Consider the following 19736-nt stretch of genomic DNA (forward strand, 5'->3'; position numbering starts at 1 on the left):
TTCCTGTGTTAGGCCACGCCCCCTCCCCTCCCCTCCCCCCCCACCCCGGGAACGGGGGACAGCGGGTCTCTGCTTCTGGAGAAGTCAATTTCATTTGAAAGAAGAAAGGGACAATAGAGTGGAGAGAATAAAGTGGGCTACGGTCTGAATATTCGTGTCTCCTTAAAATTCCTACGTTGAGCTCCTAATGCCCGATGTGATAGTAGAGCCTATGGGAAGGTGCTGATTTCGTGAGGGTGAACCCTGATGGATGCGATTAGTGCCCGATAAAAGAGGATCTAGAAAGATCCTTAGCCCCTTCCACCATGTGAGAACTTACCAAGAAGGTGCCAGCTGGGAGCCAGGAAGACGGCCTTCACCAGAACCTGGCCATGCTCGCACCTTTCAGCCTCCAGAACTGTGAGAAATAGATTTCTGTTGTTCGTAAGCTACCCAGTCTGTGGTATTTTGTAGCAGCCCAAATGGACCAAGACAAGGCTTAACCATAGAAAGAGTATGTGGGAATCAGATGCTCTGGGTTCAGGTCCCAGCAGTTCTTTTTCTTTTTCTTTTTTTCTTAAGATTTTATTTCTTTATTTGACAGAAAGATAGAGAGCACAAGTAGGCAGAGCAACAGGAAGAGGGAGAGGGAGAAGCAGGCTCCTCACCCAGCAGAGAGCCCGACGCAGGGCCTGATCCCAGGATGTTGGGATCATGACCTGAGCCAAAGGCAGACGCTTAACTGACTGAGCCACCCAGGTGCCCAGGTCCCAGCAGTTCTATGTGACCTTGGGCAAGACACTTGCCCTCCTCTAGATTTATTGCCTTATTGTTAAAAGAAAGATAGTGGATGGGATGATGTTAAAGCTACTGCTTTCTGTATATAAGGGCTTGGTGTGTATTACTTCACTTAGTTTTCCTAATAAACCCTCTGAAGGTGTTTTTACCACATTTTACAGACATGAGGATGGACTATAGAAAATTTAAATGACTACCCCAGATGGTTGAGTCAAGATCTGGATCGAGGTCTGTCTGGTCCAAAGCTCATGCATTTCTCTACTATGGGTCCCTGTGGATTTCTACTGATACCAAAGAAAATGAGTGAATGGCCTCTGCCTTCAAGATGTTCACAAAGTATGGGAGAGACAAATAAGTACAGAACAGTGTACATCTTATAAACAGGTACACCAGCAGTTATGAGTCCACAGAGGAGAGGTATGTGTATGATGGGAAGTGGGTAACAGAAGAAGAGAAAATCAGAGAAAGCCAGAGCGAAGACACGACATTTGAATTTGGCCTTGAAGAAAGAGTAGGATTTTGAAGGCTTGAGCAGGAAAACTTCCAAGCATTATAAACAGTGTGAGAAAAGGTACAGAAATATGGACACATACATGTGGCTGTGGTGGAAAAACAGGGGGAGCACAGGAAGGGGTGAGGCTCCATGGATTGCAAGTTACTCAGCTTTCATCAGTGGAGTCCCTGCTCCAGACTGCTGGTCCCTCAGCTGCACAGAGCACAAAGGCCAGCCCCACTTGCTCCTGCCCATGGAGAACACTGCTACCCAGCTACTCAGCACAGCTGTGGAAGGCAGCAGAAGTCTACCTGCCTGGCACCAGTTCTGGCTCAGCCTTGTTTCTGATACCCTACACTACTTTACACCCTGCACTCTGTGAAACCACTGACTTGCCTGCCTTGGAGATATTCTGAATCCAGGAGAGACGGGAACTGGGATATTTGTGCTCAACTTGCAAAGTCCTGAGAAATAACCAGTGAAAATATGAGGCCAAGTGCAGCCAAGAGATCTGGATGATGTTGCTGGCCTCTGTGTCACAGATTAGCTCTGTGACCTCAGGCAAGGCTCTTTGCCTCCACTAGTTCCAGTGGGGTCAATACCTGTCCGGCCTCTTTCTTCAGATGAAATTTTGAAAATAAAATGAGATAATATGTAGATTTGAGACCAATATGGGATGAAGATGTACTCTTACAAATTTTTCTTTCTTTACAGTTTCACTGGGGAGTGAATCAGAGTTTAAACAATTTTTTTTTTTTAAAATGGGAATAGAAAAGATTTCTGAAAAAATTCAAACAGTTCAAACAGAAGCCTACACTTCTCAGAATTAAACACGAGAGGGCACCATAAGCCCACGCCAAAGAGTCCGAAGGCCTAGGAATTTCCATTTTGATTTTAACGCTTAGATTTCTGTGCCACTCTGCTTCGCTGATGTTCTCCGTGTAGGGGTTAACATGGAACAACTTATCACAGGATTGTCACCTTGACTCCTGGTCCAATTCTGACCTTGTGCTATAATTCTTATAAGTGGGCTTTTGCCTTTTCTAAAGACCTTTTCTTTCTTTCTAGTTCTAGAACCAAAATCTGAATCTCTGTCCTGATAATTGACATATCTTAAGAATTAATTGAGAAAGGCCTGGTGATCTATACAGCACAGGGGAAGGAGAATAAGGATCCAAATCTGGGGTAGGTCACCGGTACGAGACAGAATAACCACAGTGCTGAAGAATGGTCTGGTTTGGTGACTGGAGCTAAGGCTGTAGAGTATAGGGAAGACCTTTATTCCAGTTGGAGAGACCAGGACACAACAGCAAATGGTCCCAGCAACCCTGGATGGGGGTGGGAGCAAAGTGGAGCTAAGTTCAGGGTTGAGCCGATTCCAGGGTAAGCAGAGTATGCTGCTCTCAGTTCTATTTACTGATGGGAGCAGGTATATTTATGGTGGCATCAGGTGAGTAACAGTGTCCCTACCCCTAGTTGGGCAGGAGACCTGGCAGGAGACTGGCCAACTATCAGCCTTAGCAGGATTCTGGGTCTAGACAGGTTGTCAGAGTAGGAAGTAGAGAAGCAGGTCTGAGCTCTCAGAACCAGAGATCATCAAGGTCTGCTGGGCCTCAGGTTATCTGAACCCTGGGATATAAAAGCTGACCCGAGCTAAGAGATTGTTTAGTCCAGTGCCTGAGAAATATGGCCTATAAACACGGCCTCCTTCGTTTCACTATGTGTTGTCTGTGGCTGTTATTTTTGCTACCAAGGCAGAGTCCAGCAGTTGCAACAGGAACTGCATGGCCCACAAAGTCTAAAATATTAATATTTGGCCCTTTTCACAAAAAAATGAGCTGATTCCTGGTCTAGTCTAACACCTCCATTTTAGGATGAGGAGACTGCCTGTCAGACACATGAAGGGGTCAAGCCAGAAATAGAGATGAGAGTAAATTCCAAGTCAGCCGAGCGCTGAATACATTTTATCTCCCGTATGTATTTGGATGCTAAGTTTCATAATTTTCCAAGACAAGAAGTTCTCTTCCCTCCAAAGGCATCTGGGGTTGGGCCAGTGCACATATGTGGGGGTGTTTACACACACTTGTGATTTATCACTCTATTGACCCCTTTCCTGAAGCATTTCCAGATTCACTTTTCTTATTACAAAGGTGGTCCTGTCTGGCAGGTATTATTCTCAAATACCTCAAAATGGGGAGATAAGGAGTGATTTCTCCTTAAAGAAGGCCTGGTAGAACTACATTCTTCAAAGGAAGAAGCTGGAGGTAGAGGCAAAACCTTTGGCTTGGTTAGAAGATGCAGTGAGGAGAAAAGAAGGGAACTTGCCCACTGCTCCCAAGGAATTCCTGGGAGATGATTTTACTATGCCAGTCTAAGCTCATACACCTGATCTTCTGTTTCTTTAATTATCTAAGAAAGCAATAGCAGGTCAAACAATTCAGATTAATTACAGTGACATTTGTTTACTCCACTTTGTACAGAATGCTGGCAATGCCTGGAACACAAAGCTGAAGGTAATAACATCATTGTTATCCAAAGGAAGGATCTGGCCAGGAATGAAGGAGATGGTTTTACTGACTTGTCTCTTGGGCCTTTAGCTTCCTCTCACACATATATATTTTCTTTTAATCTAATGATAAATCTTTGTTCTACATTTACTAATGGTTTTATTGATATATCAGAGACGGTTCTATGAGAATTATAGTCCACATTTGGCTCAGAAGGAGGCAGGGCCTCTAACATGGTTATCAGCTTAGCCACTCATATTCTCTGAGGTTGTGTCTGGTGTCCAGAACATGACCTCCCCAAACCGGTATCTTCAAACAGATTTTGGGTGATCACTATAGGTGATTCTGAGATGGGGCTTCTGCAGAGGATCAGTTTCACTACTTCTTAGAAACCCTCCCAAATTTAAGATGTTCTGATTTTTTGTTTCATAGCAATTTAATGCAACCTGTTCCCCAGCCCCCAAATCAATGAAGGATATAGATGTAAGAACTCAAAATGAGCAAATCACCAAACTTGGAACCTCAACAGCCCTTGGAATACATAACACTCCCTTCAGTTTAGCTCAGAGCCACCATTCAAAAAATGCCTTCCTATGGCAGGCAAAGGCGATGCACCTAGTCAGTTTGCTAAAATTGAATACATCAAATGTGTTTGTTTAAGTATTTTTCCCTTTATTAAAATATTTGAAGGAGAGCTGAATTTGTTTCTATTCCAACTCCCTACTACTTACAGTTGAAGACTAAGCAATGGATAAAAGAAAATGAGTTTTATAAGAATATATTTTCAAATATGAATAAATTCCTTGTAGTTTTAAAAATACTATATTCAATTTTTTTTGAAAGAGAAATGCCCACACCTACCCACTGATGTGAGACAGGAACAAAATTGTTGGATGTGGGTATAATTCATTAAATTAGGATTGTTTGATCTTATCCACTTACACCCTTCATGACAGTTAAGCTTTTTCTTTTATTATTATTATCATTATCATTATTTACTACCTTAAAGGCTCCACTAATCAAACTCCTTCAGTCCCTAGCTTTTGGATGTCATGGAGTAGAAAAGAGCACAAGATCAGGAATCAAACAGATCTGGTTTCAAATCAGGAGGTGGGAGTGGAGTGGGGAGAGGGGAATTGGGCTGGAACAGAGGAGAAACTGGGCAGGAAGTGTACAGGGTGCAAGAGCAGCTAAGGAAGAGGGGGAATCTAGAACTGTTGACCAGGCATTTTCTGCAAAGAGGAGTCCCTACAACAGGCGATTGACCGCTCTTAGCGGAGGTCTAGGGCGCCCTCTTCTGGGGGCCAGATCCGCACAGCGTTTTGAGAACCAGAGCGGGAGGGACTGGGGTTGAAGCTGCGTGCAGGGGAGCCTGGTTCCAGCTATCCAGGATGCAGGGCTGCCTTGAGAAAGTTTGGGTTTGGGTGCATTGAAAAGAGGTTAAAATCATGACTATAGAGCTAAAATGAACCTGTCAAATATTTTATTTAACTCATTATAAGTGAGAGAACCAGGGAAATAAGAAGTTTAAAGAAATCAAAAAGAAAAGCTGTTTGTAAATTAAGAATACTGAAGTGAATTTGCAAATAGTTGTAAAGCTGATATATTTACAAGTGATTGAGAGGAGAGGTTAGTCCCAACAGGATTTTTTGGCATGTTTATAGACAATACTTATTTACATTATTATCAGTTATCTAAAACTTCACACAGTTGTAAAATAGCTCCAAAGACAATGACGGGACGGAACCTTCTTAGAATCAGAATCAGATTCAGAATGAGAAGCAGGAGGGTAAACTCCTGTTTTTCATTAAAATTTTCATCAAAATTTTCCCTGGAGTGGGCTCTGGGGATTAAGTTCTTGCAGTTGGGTACTTAGTATTTTGTAAGCTAAGGGAGACACTGATCAAAAGCGCTAGTGTTTTTGCATAGAACTGGAAGTGAGCCCCAGGACACCCCCTAGTGTTGGAGGGAGAAGATCAAAGAAGTATGTTACTGGGGGTTTTGGGCAATAAGATATAAATAATAATGACTAATATAGGCTAAATACTTATCAAGTGTTAGGTGCTGTTGTAAACTTTTTGAAAATTACTTCAATTTAATCTTCTAACCACCTTATGAAGGAGGAGTTATTATCATACCATTTAAGTACAGGGGAGAAAACTGATCTCCTGGGATGGGATGTGGATGGAAGTACAGCGCAGTAAGTGGATCGGTATCTGAGGTGTTAGGGGTGTTGTGAAGTATTTTTAAATGGCGCCTCCTGGATGGGGTCAGTGAGTGAGATTTGGGGAATAACAGTCATTGCTAGGGCCTGTAAGTGAGCGGCCAGGGTACCAAGAGGATCCAATGAAGGCGCTGCAAGGGGCGGGTCTTAGGGGTCGAAGGCTCTCTGGGTGCGGAAGACCTCACCTGAGAAGCACTGGGGGAAGGAAGGCAGTTTTGAGGTTCCTCAAAAGCTGTTAAACTGGGTATGAGAAGATACGTCATCGGTGAAACCATGACGAGGGAGTCAAACCACAATCCTCTCTCTCTAAAGAAAGAGACTGTGGACCCTCGGACGCCGACGACCGGGGCTGGGCTTTCAGGGAAGAGCAGATTAGAGAGTCCTTGCCCGGTTTTGAGTAGAAAAACAGGAGAGCGAGAAGCTGGGGAAAGGGAAGTTCTTTGAATAACGAAGACGGGGGCGGGGGAATTGGGGCGGCATCAAAGGGCGTCCTAAGTCTAACCACAGTGTGACAGTCGGGGCGGTGGTCAAAGAGGACAGCAAGAGCCCGGGACGTGGAACTCTTCCTCCCTCGGGTCTCGCCCCGCCCCCCCTCGGGGGCTTCGGCCCAGGAAAGGAGGTCTCTAGCCCAGGTTTTTGCTGCTGGTTGAACGGGGCAGGGGACCCGCACCGGGATGAGGACGCGGTAGTCCACTAGGAAGCCCTGGCCGGCTTACAAGTCTAGGCACAATCGGAGTGTCGCGCAGACGGGGGATACTGACTAGAGCCCACGAGATGGGGGTCTTCAGGGCTGTCAGGCGAGAGGAAAGCCGTGGGAGGGTCTCCGAACAACTGCGCGTAAATTTGGACCCGCCAGCCCCGCGCCCCCAGTGGCCTGGTGCGGGGCCGCTTCCCGGCGGGAGGCGGGGATAGCACTGGGGGCTGGTCCTTGGTGTCTCGAGTGGCATCAGGCGGGTCCTACGCCCTATCCCCTGGCAGAGGAAGAGCAGGCATTTAGGGTCAAGCCACCAAAAGGGGAGTGATCCTGCACTGGGGCTTAGCGCCACAAAGAAGAGCCCACCGATGCGAGTCTTTGACAGTTGTCAAGGGCATTTTCTTGGCGAGTTGGGGCCTGAAGTGACAGAGACGGAGACTATAGGATCGGAGGCTGAAAATCAGCGAGTGGGGGAAAGCAGTGTGAAGGAACTCAAGGTAAGTGTTCTAGGAAGCCGAAAACAAAGGCTCTCCGAGAGGGGCGGGGAGGAGAATCAAATGAGGAGCAGAAAAGCAGCAGCGTGGCCCTTTAAGGCTGGCAGAGATGGAAATTTAAGGAACCGGGAACTGGTAAAGTGTTTAGAGCCTTAGAAAGTAGGGTCGTTTTAGAGCGCGCAGAGCCCCAGAGACTGGACCGCCGGATTATAGGGCCCCCTCTGGTGGCCGTTTGGAAAAGTGCAGAAACATTTCCAATATTCGCACTTAAAAGGCAAAAACTTTTATAAAAAGAGAAAGACTGAAAGATGGACAGTAAAATAGGAAAATTGATATAGAGTGAGAGAGATGGAGGCTTAGCAAGGAGAAAGGAGAAAAGAACTCCGGGAGGAAAAGAAGAGAGAAAACATGCAAGGGGTAGAGGTTCTGAAGCAGGTCCCTTATGGGGCAGGGACCAACCTTCCTTCCTCCAAGCCAGGCCAACTGGTGGCTGGGCTAATCAAAAACTGAGGAACAGCCAGCCCAGCACAGTGCCCCCAGTCCCCAGTACTGCAAGGAAATGCTCTGATTATGTTGTTCTCAGCTTTAACTATTACACACTGCACAGAACAGCATATTGGTTGAATATGAATTAGAAATTTAAGAAAGAAAGCAAAGATAAGTAGACTTCATTCATTCTGAAAAACAGCCAAACACTTAGCAATTGCAAAAACCACCCCATTCCCAAAACCCCGACGGACATCCCAAATTGTAGCATCAGTAAAACAGTAACTGGGGACTTTACTTTCTGATCAAATGCCGTTTAAACTAAATTGTGAACATTAACCTATTGACTTTTTCGTTCAAATAACTTTTGGCCAAATAACATGTAGTCCGTGAGGGACAGTTTTCAGTTTAGGGCTCATGCTACAGGTAACATGCATCCTCTCTCTAGCACAATTTGAGAAACAAGTTTCTCCTCCAGTCATGGTTTGAAAGGAGAACCCAGGCCTGGAGGAAGACAGAGGTGGGTCCACTTCCTCATTTCTGGCACTAATCTAGTAGTTTTTTTTTACCCCTTCTGTTCACTTTGCATCTCAAAGGTGAGGAGCTCTAGGCTCTTCCTCACTGTAGCCATTTGAGGAGCAGCTGAAAATGACTCTAGAGCCTGGCTTGTAGTATTTTCCTACTTGTTCCCTCCTATTTTCCCCTGGACCCCTCGGGACCATGGGGTAGGCTCTAAAGCTCAATGTCACAAAAGAGAAAACAGAATTGTGGATTAGATCACATTCTTAAAAATATAAAAATCATCAGTGATACCCTGTGAACTAGACCCCCAATTCTTCTGAATTCTAGTCCATTGCCCTCACTGCAGAATCTAGAGGCTTAGAGATTCACTTTGCAAAAGTGAGGAAGTGATATGCTGAGTCACCTGAGGTGTCAATCACACATACTCTCCCCTCCCCCTTCCCTTTTTCTTTTTCTCACTTTTTTTGTAAATTTCAAATAAGTGGTAATCTTTCTTGGATGCTTTTAGTGTCAGCTTAACATCTTAGCCCTTGTCATTTTAATTCTTTCAACTGTGATCATCTATCTTTTAACTTCTAAAAGCATTGAGACTCTGTTTTTTACAAATTAGGGGCTGAGGTAAAAAAATTAGTGAGGGAGATGGATGTATAAACTAACTGCTGTAAGATGTGATACATGAACCAGTCCAGGGATGTACAAGGGAGGGGACACCTGACTTTATTTGTACACCTGACTTTATTTTGTCTTGGAGGTATGACTTGACCCCAAATATGCAGACACTTTTAACTGGACGTTAAAGAGTAAATACAAGAGAATGAGTGTAAAATTTTGAAGATGAGCATTTTCCAAGAAAGGGACTGGCACAGAAGAGTAAAAAATATGTAGTTGGTACAGAGAAGGGGATGTATTTCATTAGAGCTAGAACTTGGAGGGTGGGAAGAGAGGGCAGGAATAAAAAATGGGAAGATATATATATATATATAAAACCATATATAAATACTAGCTATATATGCTATAGATATATATACACACACATATACATATATACACACACACACACCCCATATATATACACACACATACATATTATTCAGCCTTAAAAGTAGAGAAGGAGGGGTGCTTGGGTGGCTCAGTCAGTTAAGCTTCTGCCTTCAGCTCAGATCATGATTCTAGGGTCCTGGGCCTTTTTTTTTTTTTTTTTTAAAGATTTTATTTATTTGACAGAGAGACACAGCGAGAGAGGGAACACAAGCAGGGGGAGTGGGAGAGGGAGAAGCAGGCTTCCCGCGGAGCAGGGAGCCCGATATGGGGCTCGATCCCAGGACCTTGGGACCATGACCTGAGCCGAAGGCAGACACTTAACGACTGAGCCACCCAGGCGCCCCATGATTCTAGGGTCCTGGGATGGAGCCCTGCGTCAGGCTCTCTGCTCAGCAGGGAAGTCAGCTTCTCCCTTTCCTTCTGTCCCTGCTTGTGCTCTCTCTCTCTCTCTCAAATAAATAGATAAAATCTTTAAAACAAAACAAACCAAAAAAATAAAGAAGGAAATTCAGCTATTTTCTACCACATGGATGGACCTTAAGGACATTATGTTAAGTGAAATAAGCCTGACACAGAAAGACAAATATTGTATGATCTCATTTATGTCTGGAGTCTTAAACATCAAACTCATAAAAACAAAGAGTAGAATGATTGTTGCCAGGGGAGATGTGGAAAATGGAGAGATATTGGGCAAAAGGTAGAAAGGTTCAGTCATGCAGTTGAAGTTCTGGAGATGATGGTGATTATAGTTAATAAATACTGTATCATATACTGGAAATTTGCTGAGAGAGTTCATCTTAAGTGTTCTCACCACACAAATCAAAAATTGTAACTAGGCGATGGATATGTTAATTAGCTTGACTGTAATCATTTCACAATCAAAAACAGGTTGTACATGTTAAAATTATACAATTTTTATTTTGTCAGTCTACCTCAATAAAGCTAGGAAAAGAAGAGGTAAAGCTGAAACAATGAGGCCTACCTTTAGCCCCACCTAATCTGGAGCTTGGATGTGCACCTTTCGTCCATTCATACTGACTTCTTAAGAAAGTAGTCTATTCCTCCATCCTCAATACGTCTATTTGTCTAAAAGTTACTCCTAAATTTACTGAAAGCAATCTTGGAAGGGCCTTAAAAAATCTCTTCCTTCTGAACCCAGTGTTCCTTGTCCTGTTCTAACTTTTCAATACAGTCAGCCGAATTGGACATAGTTGAAGCTCCCTCCTAAAAGTAGCTCCTTTCATTCCCATGATCCTCTCTCTTTATTGCCTCTCTGTTTCTCAAAGAGTTCATTATTAACAGATTCCTCTTGTCCCTTCTACTCTGCTCATTCCTTATCTATATCGGTGGCCTCAATGTCCTATCCTCAGTTTCTTGTCTTCTTGGGTAGCACTGATATTTTAAATAATATTAAGTCTTCCAATCCATAAACACAGGATGCCTTTCCATTTATCTGTCTCTTTTAATTCCTTCCTCAGTGTTTTATAATTTTCAGCATACAAGTCTTTCATCTCTTTGGTTAAGTTTATTGCTAAGTACCTTTTTGTTGTTGCTATTGTGAATAGGGTTGTTTTCTTAATTTTCTTTTCAGATAGTTTATTGTGCATAGAAATGCAGTTGTTTTCATATTTTGATTTTGTGTCTTGAAACTTTAAATGAATCTGTTTATTCTAACAGGTTTTGTTGTTGTTGTTGAATCCTTATACTTTTCTATGTATATGATAAAGTCATCTGCAAACAAATAATTTTACTTCTTCCTTTTTGATTTAGATTCCTTTTATTTTTCATGTCTAATTGCTGTGGCCAAGACTTCCAGTACTGGGTTGAATAGAAGTGGTGACAATGAGAATCCTTGCCTTATACTGTATCTTAAACGGGACACTTTTAGCTTTTTCACATCAATTATTATATCTGTGGGCTTTTTGTATATGGGTTGAAGTAAGTTCCTACTATACCTATTATGTTGGGAGCTCTAATCATGAATGGATGTTGAATTTTGTCAAATGTTTTCCCATCTCTGCTGACATGATCATGTGGTATTTTTCTTTGTAATGTGGTCACAGAGATACCAAAGCCAGACAAAGACACCACAAGAAAAGAAAACTATAGGCCAATATCCTTGATGAATACAGATGCAAAAATATTCAATAAGATTCTAGCAAACTGAATTCTACAGCACATTAAAAGGATCATACACCATGACCAAGTGAGATTTATGCCTCGGATGCAAGGATGGTTCAACATATCTGAATCAATCAATATGATACACCACATTAACAAAATAATAGCTTTACCTTTTACATTGAAGAGCTGATAATAAAGAATTAGGAAAGGATAGAAAAAGGGAACAAGTGGCTGTAGGAGGAGGGCAATTCTAGAACAGAAGTTAAAGGGCGTACTCAGCCAGTTATGGGTGGGGTGTAACTGCTGGTACAGGTTAGCTATATGCAAACATAAGGAGGAGAAGGATTGAGGAATATTTTAATTGGGAGCATTTATTTTAATGTTATTGTCAAAGGGCTACGTTTGGAGCCACATTCTGATTTACATTTCTGTTCTCCCATGTAGTAGCTGGATGATCTTGAGTAGTTAACCTTAAGGTGCCTCAGTTTCCTCATCTTTAAAAGGGTAAATTTCATACCTCCTAGGGTTGTTAGGAGTGTTGAATGAATTAATACACACAAATTAATTAAAACTGACCCTAGCCATATTATGCCTTCAATATATGTTGGTTGCCATTAGAAGCACAGTTGCTAAAATCTAAGACTAGATCATCTGCTGAGAGTTACTGAAAGAAGTAAGTTAGGGCTGGAAGGAAAAGGCAAAAAATTTGAGAAGATGCTATTGAGAACAGAAGAGCAAGCCCTCCAGGGATGACTGAAGAATTGTTAGATATAGCTGGAGATCCATCTGTACCCACCCTCAGATACTCCATGCTTCCTGGCCTCCTCCAGGGATCAGAGTCATGGAGTCTGGTAAACTCTTAGTGATTATAAGAGCCCTCTGAACCACTGTTTAGCCAATCAGCTGCATGTCTGCTTGACTACCTCTTACTCTTGCAGTCCTAGGAGCCAAGAATGAGGTTGACAGCTTTCTATTTATTTTTAAATTTAATTTAGGAATAGATTGGTATATTTCTTGGGATAGAATATTAGAATTTACATGAAGATAAGAATGCTAATCTTGGACCATATGACTAAAAAAAGAAAGTTTGGCATACTACTTGGGTTTCTAATGAATATTTCATTTTGTGTACTTTGTCAGATTTATGGACTATATATACATCTAGTTATATGAAATTAAAAAGAAAAGGGCAGCCACTGTGAATTGGAGAATTTCTGAAATATTTGTAAATTAAATTTATGACAGCAATATTTTGCAACTGTAGGCAATGATTATGAAAATGGAAATTACCCTCTGGATTCCATGTCCATGTCACTAGTAATACATGGGTACTGAGGAGAAACAAGCAAAAAACTAGCAATGTTAAAATGATTAAATAGCAAGGGACAGTGAATTAATATTGTGAGCAACTGGAAGTAATGGGTAACTGGAAATCAGCAGAAACTTTTGTAGAAAATTAACAGAATGAACTAAATGTTGTTACATAGCTAGAGTATATCCAACTATTTCACTGTAAGGAAGACTCAGTACTACAACACCATCTTGTTACTTGATAGACTCCCAGATGTTATTTGAGAAATTCCCATAGACCCCCTTGTTGATAATAGAATTAGAGAAGAGTAATAACCAACTTGAAATTGGAAACAAAAATCTCAGAAGATATTTCTGCAGTTATGTAGCTTATTAGATTCTTTAGAGCTGTTGTCAAAACATTATGGGTGGAGAAATCAATTTGGTGGTTTGTAACCAGAATTTAAAAACATCCAAGTATTAGAGAATTAGAGCAAATTTTCATGTTTGTGTGTGTATGTTTGTACAGTGTTGTGAAGTAAAACAAATGTCATATTGTAGCTTTGAAATGCTTGAAAAATAATAATTTAGAATATATTAGAGAGGTGACACTTCGAAAGAATAGATCGTAAAGTATACACTGGAGTCGTATTACTAGAAAATCTTACCAATTGATCAGCCTCTGCAAATTATGTGATGACAGAAATTTCAAAAACAGACAAGTACAGAGGAATTGAGATAGATACCACAATCGGACCCTTCATTTTCAGAAGGTAGGGTGAAGTTTAATATTGTTACTAGGTTGAATGAAAGTATAAGAACTGCATGTTTTTTGACCTGGTTTTGACCAAACATGGTGGCTTCTGGTCCAGAAGCCAAACAAAGACTCAGAAACTGAAAGTAGAGCAGGGTTAAGGCAGAGTGTAAAAATTTGGTCCAAGTGGCCAGAGAGGCTATCTGTTGAGGCAAATTTTACTCTGTTGCCTCTCCTTTTTCCTGCACTCTTTTAAGTACAATGCTTTTTTGCCTAATTATATAGTATCTAATGCGAGTAATGCAGGCTGCTCTTATTCAACGGAAGAAAATGACATGTAATATGTATCATATTTTTATCCTAGTCCCTTTTCTTGGGATCAGCTGATGGTCAATTTGTGGGAAAACCATTGGTTTTGAGTGAGGTGCACTCATCAGGGTCTCCACCCCTTCCTCTGCTCTGTGTGTAACTCTTTCATCAAAGTTAGCATATAGTTTGAGCATTTTTTTAAAAATATAGTGTCTGTGTCCTTTTTTAGGCCACAAATTCCCTTATGGAAGAGCCCAGTCATGTTTGTCTTTGACCGGACAGTACTTTAAATATTGCCAACTTCATCAAAGCAGGAAAGCAATATCCATGCACTGACCTGAACAGTTGAATTAATCCAAAAACGGGAATGAAAAACTGCCAGAAAAGGGGTTGCAATCATAAGGAGGACCCAAAACTTAAAAATTATCAAATGCATGTGTTAATTAAAAACAGACACAACAATGAATCTAATGTCTGATTATTTCACTGTGCTTCATGCCTTTGAATGCCTGTTCTTTTCTTCCTCCTTAAAATGAACCAGTGAAGTGAATCAGTTGAGGAAAACTAGTGTCTGATAATTGGCCTATTCCTTGGAAAGACGGTATCACCTAGTGGTTTTGAGCATAGTCCTTCTGTTTCCAGAGACCATCTACGTTCACTAGCAGGATTTCTGCAAGATATGGGACTTCTCAAGTCAAACTGGCTTGTGAAATAAAGGGAATGTATTAGCTAACATAACTGAAGAGACTTACGATGTAGGGTTACAGGAAAATTTATTTGCGGTTTCAGGTCCACCATTTCTCTATGCTTATTAGCTAATTCCTCAGATTTGTTTCTGTTATGGTTCAAAGTTTTCCTATAATTCCCTATCATACATGTGCATCCTGAAATGTCCAAGTGGACAGAGTGTACTATTGACTTGTGTTTCCCAACAGAAGTCCTAAAATTTATTTTGGTTCTACTTGCTTAGGATCCTTAGATCAGGGGCACCTGGGTGGCACAGTCGGTTAAGCGTCTGACTCATGATTTCCACTCAGGTCATGATCTCAGGATCGTGAGATCAAACCCCATGTTGGGCTCTGTGCTCAAGGCAGAGTCCGATTGACATTCTCTCTCCCCTCTCTCTCTGTCCCTCCCCCCCACTCATGTGGATCTCTCTCTCTAAATAAATAAATGAAATTCTTAAAAAAAAAAAAAAGAATTTTTGAATCACATGATCACCTGTGAAGCATGCACGGGAATTGCAGGAAAGGATCGGGGTGGGGGGTTGGCTTAGCCAAACTTGAGGACTCTACCCTGGCAGTTGAGAATGGAATCAAATTCCCTGAACAACATGGCTCAGGCAGGGAAATCAGCCTCTTGCCTTCTTTTTCACTTGCCATTTATACGTTAAAGAAGTAACACCATTTGTCTTGTCATTTCTAACATTTTGGAGTTGGCTGATTGCATCTCCAAGATGTTATTTAACAAGCTCTGATTCCTTATTCCATCATGCTGATTTGGGAAGTAAGGGGGAGGGAGGAAACATATTATAACTCACGTGCCATAGACTCACACTGTTTGCACCACGATAGAGTAGATTTTATTTAATAAATGTTTCTTTTTTGCTATATGCTCTTAAGACACTTTCCAGAGACTTTGCTGGAGACAAGAGCTCCTCATGCTCCCTTTGTGAAGTGGAACTCTATTATTATGATGGACATATTTGGATTTGTTTACTGTCATTTTTAATGATGTATACTTGTCCCAGTTTTATATGTGTTTTGCCTTATTTTGGGCTTCTAAAAATATTTCTTTCTTGTTTTCTCTCAATTAGTTTGGAATTTAGATAGTGTATTTCTATTTTAGTAGTTATCCTTGAAATTTTACCTTATATGTTTAGCTTTAAAAAGTATAAAGTGAAATAAGTTGTTCTCAACTGGAGATGACTTTGTCCCTTAGAGGATATGTGGCAATGTCTGGAATCATTTTTCCATCTTAAAATGGTGTGGAGTGTGTGCCACTTGCACTTGATGGACAGAGGGCAGGGATGCTGCTAAACATCTTATGACACCCAGGACAGCCCCTCATAACAAAGAACAGCCCACTGTTCTTATCACTCAGGCCTCCATTTACTATTATTATGTTTTGAGACTTTCCCCAACTTTTGTGAAACCAGCCATGCCATTGTATACTGTCTCTTCTAGGCTTCCATTGTGCTGTAGTGAGAGGGTTACTTGGAACCACGAGTCATCTGTGTCACCAGGCTGGAAGTTTCCTTTTGTCCCTTTTAAGAGGCCATACAAGCGTGCTTAGTAAAAGACAGCCCACTGCTTCTATCAGACCAGCAGTTCATGTTGACAGGTTAAGGAAGGGATGAATACACTGCATTGTCATTTTGCAAATTTTACTTTTGCAGTGAAGTTTCTGTTGGCTAATGGTCAGCACTGTGAAATTCTGGAGGACCTCAGGGTAACTGATGCTGGTGTTTTCTGATAGAAGTCAAGTTGGTGAAATGGACCTGTTTTACTATGTTGCCTACATGATTTGTTTGTCTTTGCAGCCAAATTTTAAGTTCAGATTCTTTGAGATAAAACTACTTCCAATTCTTCTAGACACTGATGGATCAACTTTATAAAACACCAGTGTATAATAATAGCAAGAACGGGTGCTTGGTCCTACCCTATTAGGGGCTCCTCTTGCTGAGAGATGGGTAGTCAACGCTGTCATTAGGTGCTGTGCAGAGATGTCAGGTGTAATAGCTCATCTTCAACTTCCTTTGTTTTGGGAACCCATTGCTGTCAGAGTTGGAATAAGTAATTTGAACACTTTAGTTACAGCCAGCAGAAATGGAATCAATACACGCCAGGATTAACCTTAGCGATTAATCCCAGAATCAATGAACCAAATGATTATCACTTCTGTCAGCTGAAGATTGTGGGATGCAAAATTGTGATTAAAGAGGTGGGTTAATTTTCCTCTGCTGCCTTGTGCAGCAGACATATGTGAGGCCACTGTTTTTTTTTTTTTTTTCTCCCTTGCTTTGCAGTTGCTTTGGTGAGCAACAGCTCACCAAATAAATAATAAATTAAAATAAAAAATAAAACAGCTCTGGCTGCTTTAGCTGCAGCCAGTTCCTGTGTCACATGGTGGGGTGCTCAGAAGCCAAATTTGACAATGAAGAGAGGCAAAGTCAACTTAGTTTGGGCTGCTAGATCTCCAAGGATAATGCTAAGCTAGTGAAATTTCTAACTTGTAAATCAGAGTGATTATTCTGATTCTGTTATGGGCTGGCAGATGTCATTTGTTGGTTTTCAAAAGTGAGCAGAGGAGGCTGGAGGAAGGGCTGGGCATGCAAATGCCTAACTAAAGGCTCTAAGTATCATTCTATACAGGGCAGGAGAGCCATCTCAGTGGTGGTCCTTCCCAGTAGAGACCCCAGGCAGAATGCATCCAATACTAGTCAGATTGAAGGATTAGCATGTGCCAGGCACAGTGCTCAGAGTTCTATGTGTCTTATTTCATTTAAAGATCATAGCCACTCTCTGATAAGTGCTATAAATATCCTCACTTTCCAGATAAGAAAACTAGGCATCAGTCACTTAAGTAACCTGCCCAAGGACACACGCCTAATTTGAATGCAGGTCTATCTGATTCTAGAGTCTCAGGGCTCATTTGTTCAGTTGAGATCATCCAGGTATGAATAAGGAGAGATGGCTCTTGTTATGAGTTGAATTGTATCCCCCAAAAAGATAAGTTAGAGTTCTAACTGCTGGTAACCCAGACCATGAATTTATTTGAAAATAGGTTCATTGCAGATATAATTAGTTAAGATGAGGTCATACTGGAATAGTGTGGGCCTCTAATAATATGGATGGTGTCCTATAAAAAAACAGCCATGTGAAAACAGACACAGGGAGAATGCTACATGAAGAGGGAGGATTGGAGTGATGCATCTGTAAGACAAAGAATGCCAAAGGATGCCTACAAACCACTAAGTTGCAGAGAGAGCATGGCTCTGTCAACACCTTGATTTTAAACTCTGCACCTTTAGAACTGTGAGACAATAAATTTCTGTGGTTTTAAGCCACCCAGTTTGTGGCATTCTGTGAAAGCAATCCTAGGAAACTCTTGGGTTAAGGGCATATGTATGTGTGTTTGTATTATTAGAATGTCAATTAAAGCAAGCAAGCCAGCCACACATAAACCGTAAAGCTCTGTACAGAATACAATGTCAAGACTGATGGGAAAGTCAGATATATGAGACTTGGTCTATGTGCTTGGTTAACATAATGCTTATGGTTTATTATTTCTCATTTACTATTTTCCAGGTAGTACCCAGGCAAGGAGTCCATGTCATGAAATGAGCTATACTTCTGGAGTCAGATCTGCTTTGGTGTGAGGCCCTACTGTTTCTCAGTTTCCTAACCTTGGAGAAATGACAGCCTGTCCTTTGTTTCGATTCCTTATCTGTAATATGAGGATGATGATAATAAAGAGGTTGTGATCATTAGTTAAGCTATTTCATACGAAGTGCTTGGCACACAAGTGTTCCATAGATAAGATGTATAATTATGTTATCTTTGTGCCTTTAATAACTGTGCAAGGTGGGGACTGTTAGCCCCATTTTATAAAAGTTCCCCAGGAAGGCAGAGATAGTAAGGGGGTGTAGAAGGCAGATGGCAGAAGGGGGTACAAACCCTGTGTGTGGCTCTCCAAAGTCTGGGTTATGTCCCGTCTACTGCAGTGCCTCTTCAAACCAGAGAGTATGTAGCCTAGTCTGGTAAATAAGAGGCTGGTATACATAAGGAGATAGATGTGTGTACAAGGCAGTGTATACAAGATGAGTCCAGCCAGTGGTCTGACCATCCACTGAGAGTGTTCTTATCTTGCTGGGGCACTCAGAGGAGGCTCGGCCATGTGGGAAATAGGATCTCAGTACCACAGGCCTTTCTTCACCCATGTCAGGAGAATCTGTCATTCTGCCTTTTTCTTTTACCCCCTTTTTCTTTTCTTTCTTTTTTTTTTTTATATTTCAATAACTTTTGGAGAGTATCTTGAAAGAGAATAGAAAGGCACACCAAGGGAAGAGTAAGTTGTAGGTGGGCAAGTTTGTTTCTTACTCCATTAGGTTTATGAAATGGGTGATCTGAGACTGGACATCAATTTTTTTTTTTAAGATTTTATTTATTTATTTGACAGAGAGACACAGCGAGAGAGGGAACACAAGCAGGGGGAGTGGGAGAGGGAGAAGCAGGCTTCCCGCTGAGCAGGGAGCCCGATGTGGGGCTCAATCCCAGGACCCTAGGATCATGACCTGAGCCGAAGGCAGATGCCTAATGACTGAGCCACCCAGGCGCCCCTGGACATCAATATTTTTATGTTTTCATTTTTTAAAGATTTTTTATTTATTCATTTGACACAGAGAGACGCAGCGAGAGAGGAAACACAAGCAGGAGGAGTGGGAGAGGGAGAAGCAGGCTTCCCGCCGAGCAGGGAGCCTGATGCGGGGCTCTATCCCAGGACCCTAGATGACCTGAGCCGAAGGCAGACGCTTAACAACTGAGCCACCCAGGTGCCCCTGGACATCAATATTTTTAAAAGCCTTATTTGCTAAAAATGCCAAGAAGATTTTTTTCTTCTTATTACTTTAGAGATGTAGCACAACGGAGCCAAATACATTTTAATGGACCTTTTGGTTATGAAAATGTAAAGTCAAAATCCAGCTTCAAATTGGAAGAAGTCAAGGCAATGTGAAACTACGTGATTCGCTTTGCATAATGATCTAAATATTATTTCTACCTTGGACCAGATTTCAAGGTGGAAAGGGAAGACAGCCATTTCACTATTAAATATCATGCACTGGTGTAGACCCTGACGATGCCCATCACACACAGTGAACAATTTTGGGGGAGGCAGTAAAAGTGATTAAAGGTTCCAAAACCAAAGAACATTGTCAGTGATGGAGAAACACAAAAGCCATTTCAAATAAAATGTTCATGAACTCTTAACCTCAAACCACTTTCCTGATAAAATTACAAA

The 19736-nt window shown here is 41.6% G+C and overlaps 1 long non-coding RNA gene across 1 annotated transcript; it reads left to right on the top strand.

The window, feature by feature from the left end:
• Window positions 1-6987: 6987 nt before the first annotated feature.
• LOC113937051 lies at window positions 6988-19177 on the top strand. The gene is made up of 3 exons (XR_003524470.1): window positions 6988-7192; window positions 18026-18092; window positions 19120-19177. It is a non-coding gene; the product is annotated as an uncharacterized LOC113937051 (long non-coding RNA).
• Window positions 19178-19736: the final 559 nt, after the last annotated feature.

The sequence above is a fragment of the Zalophus californianus genome, chromosome 8 (genome assembly GCF_009762305.2).
Source record: "Zalophus californianus isolate mZalCal1 chromosome 8, mZalCal1.pri.v2, whole genome shotgun sequence".
Classification (NCBI taxonomy): domain Eukaryota; kingdom Metazoa; phylum Chordata; class Mammalia; order Carnivora; family Otariidae; genus Zalophus; species Zalophus californianus.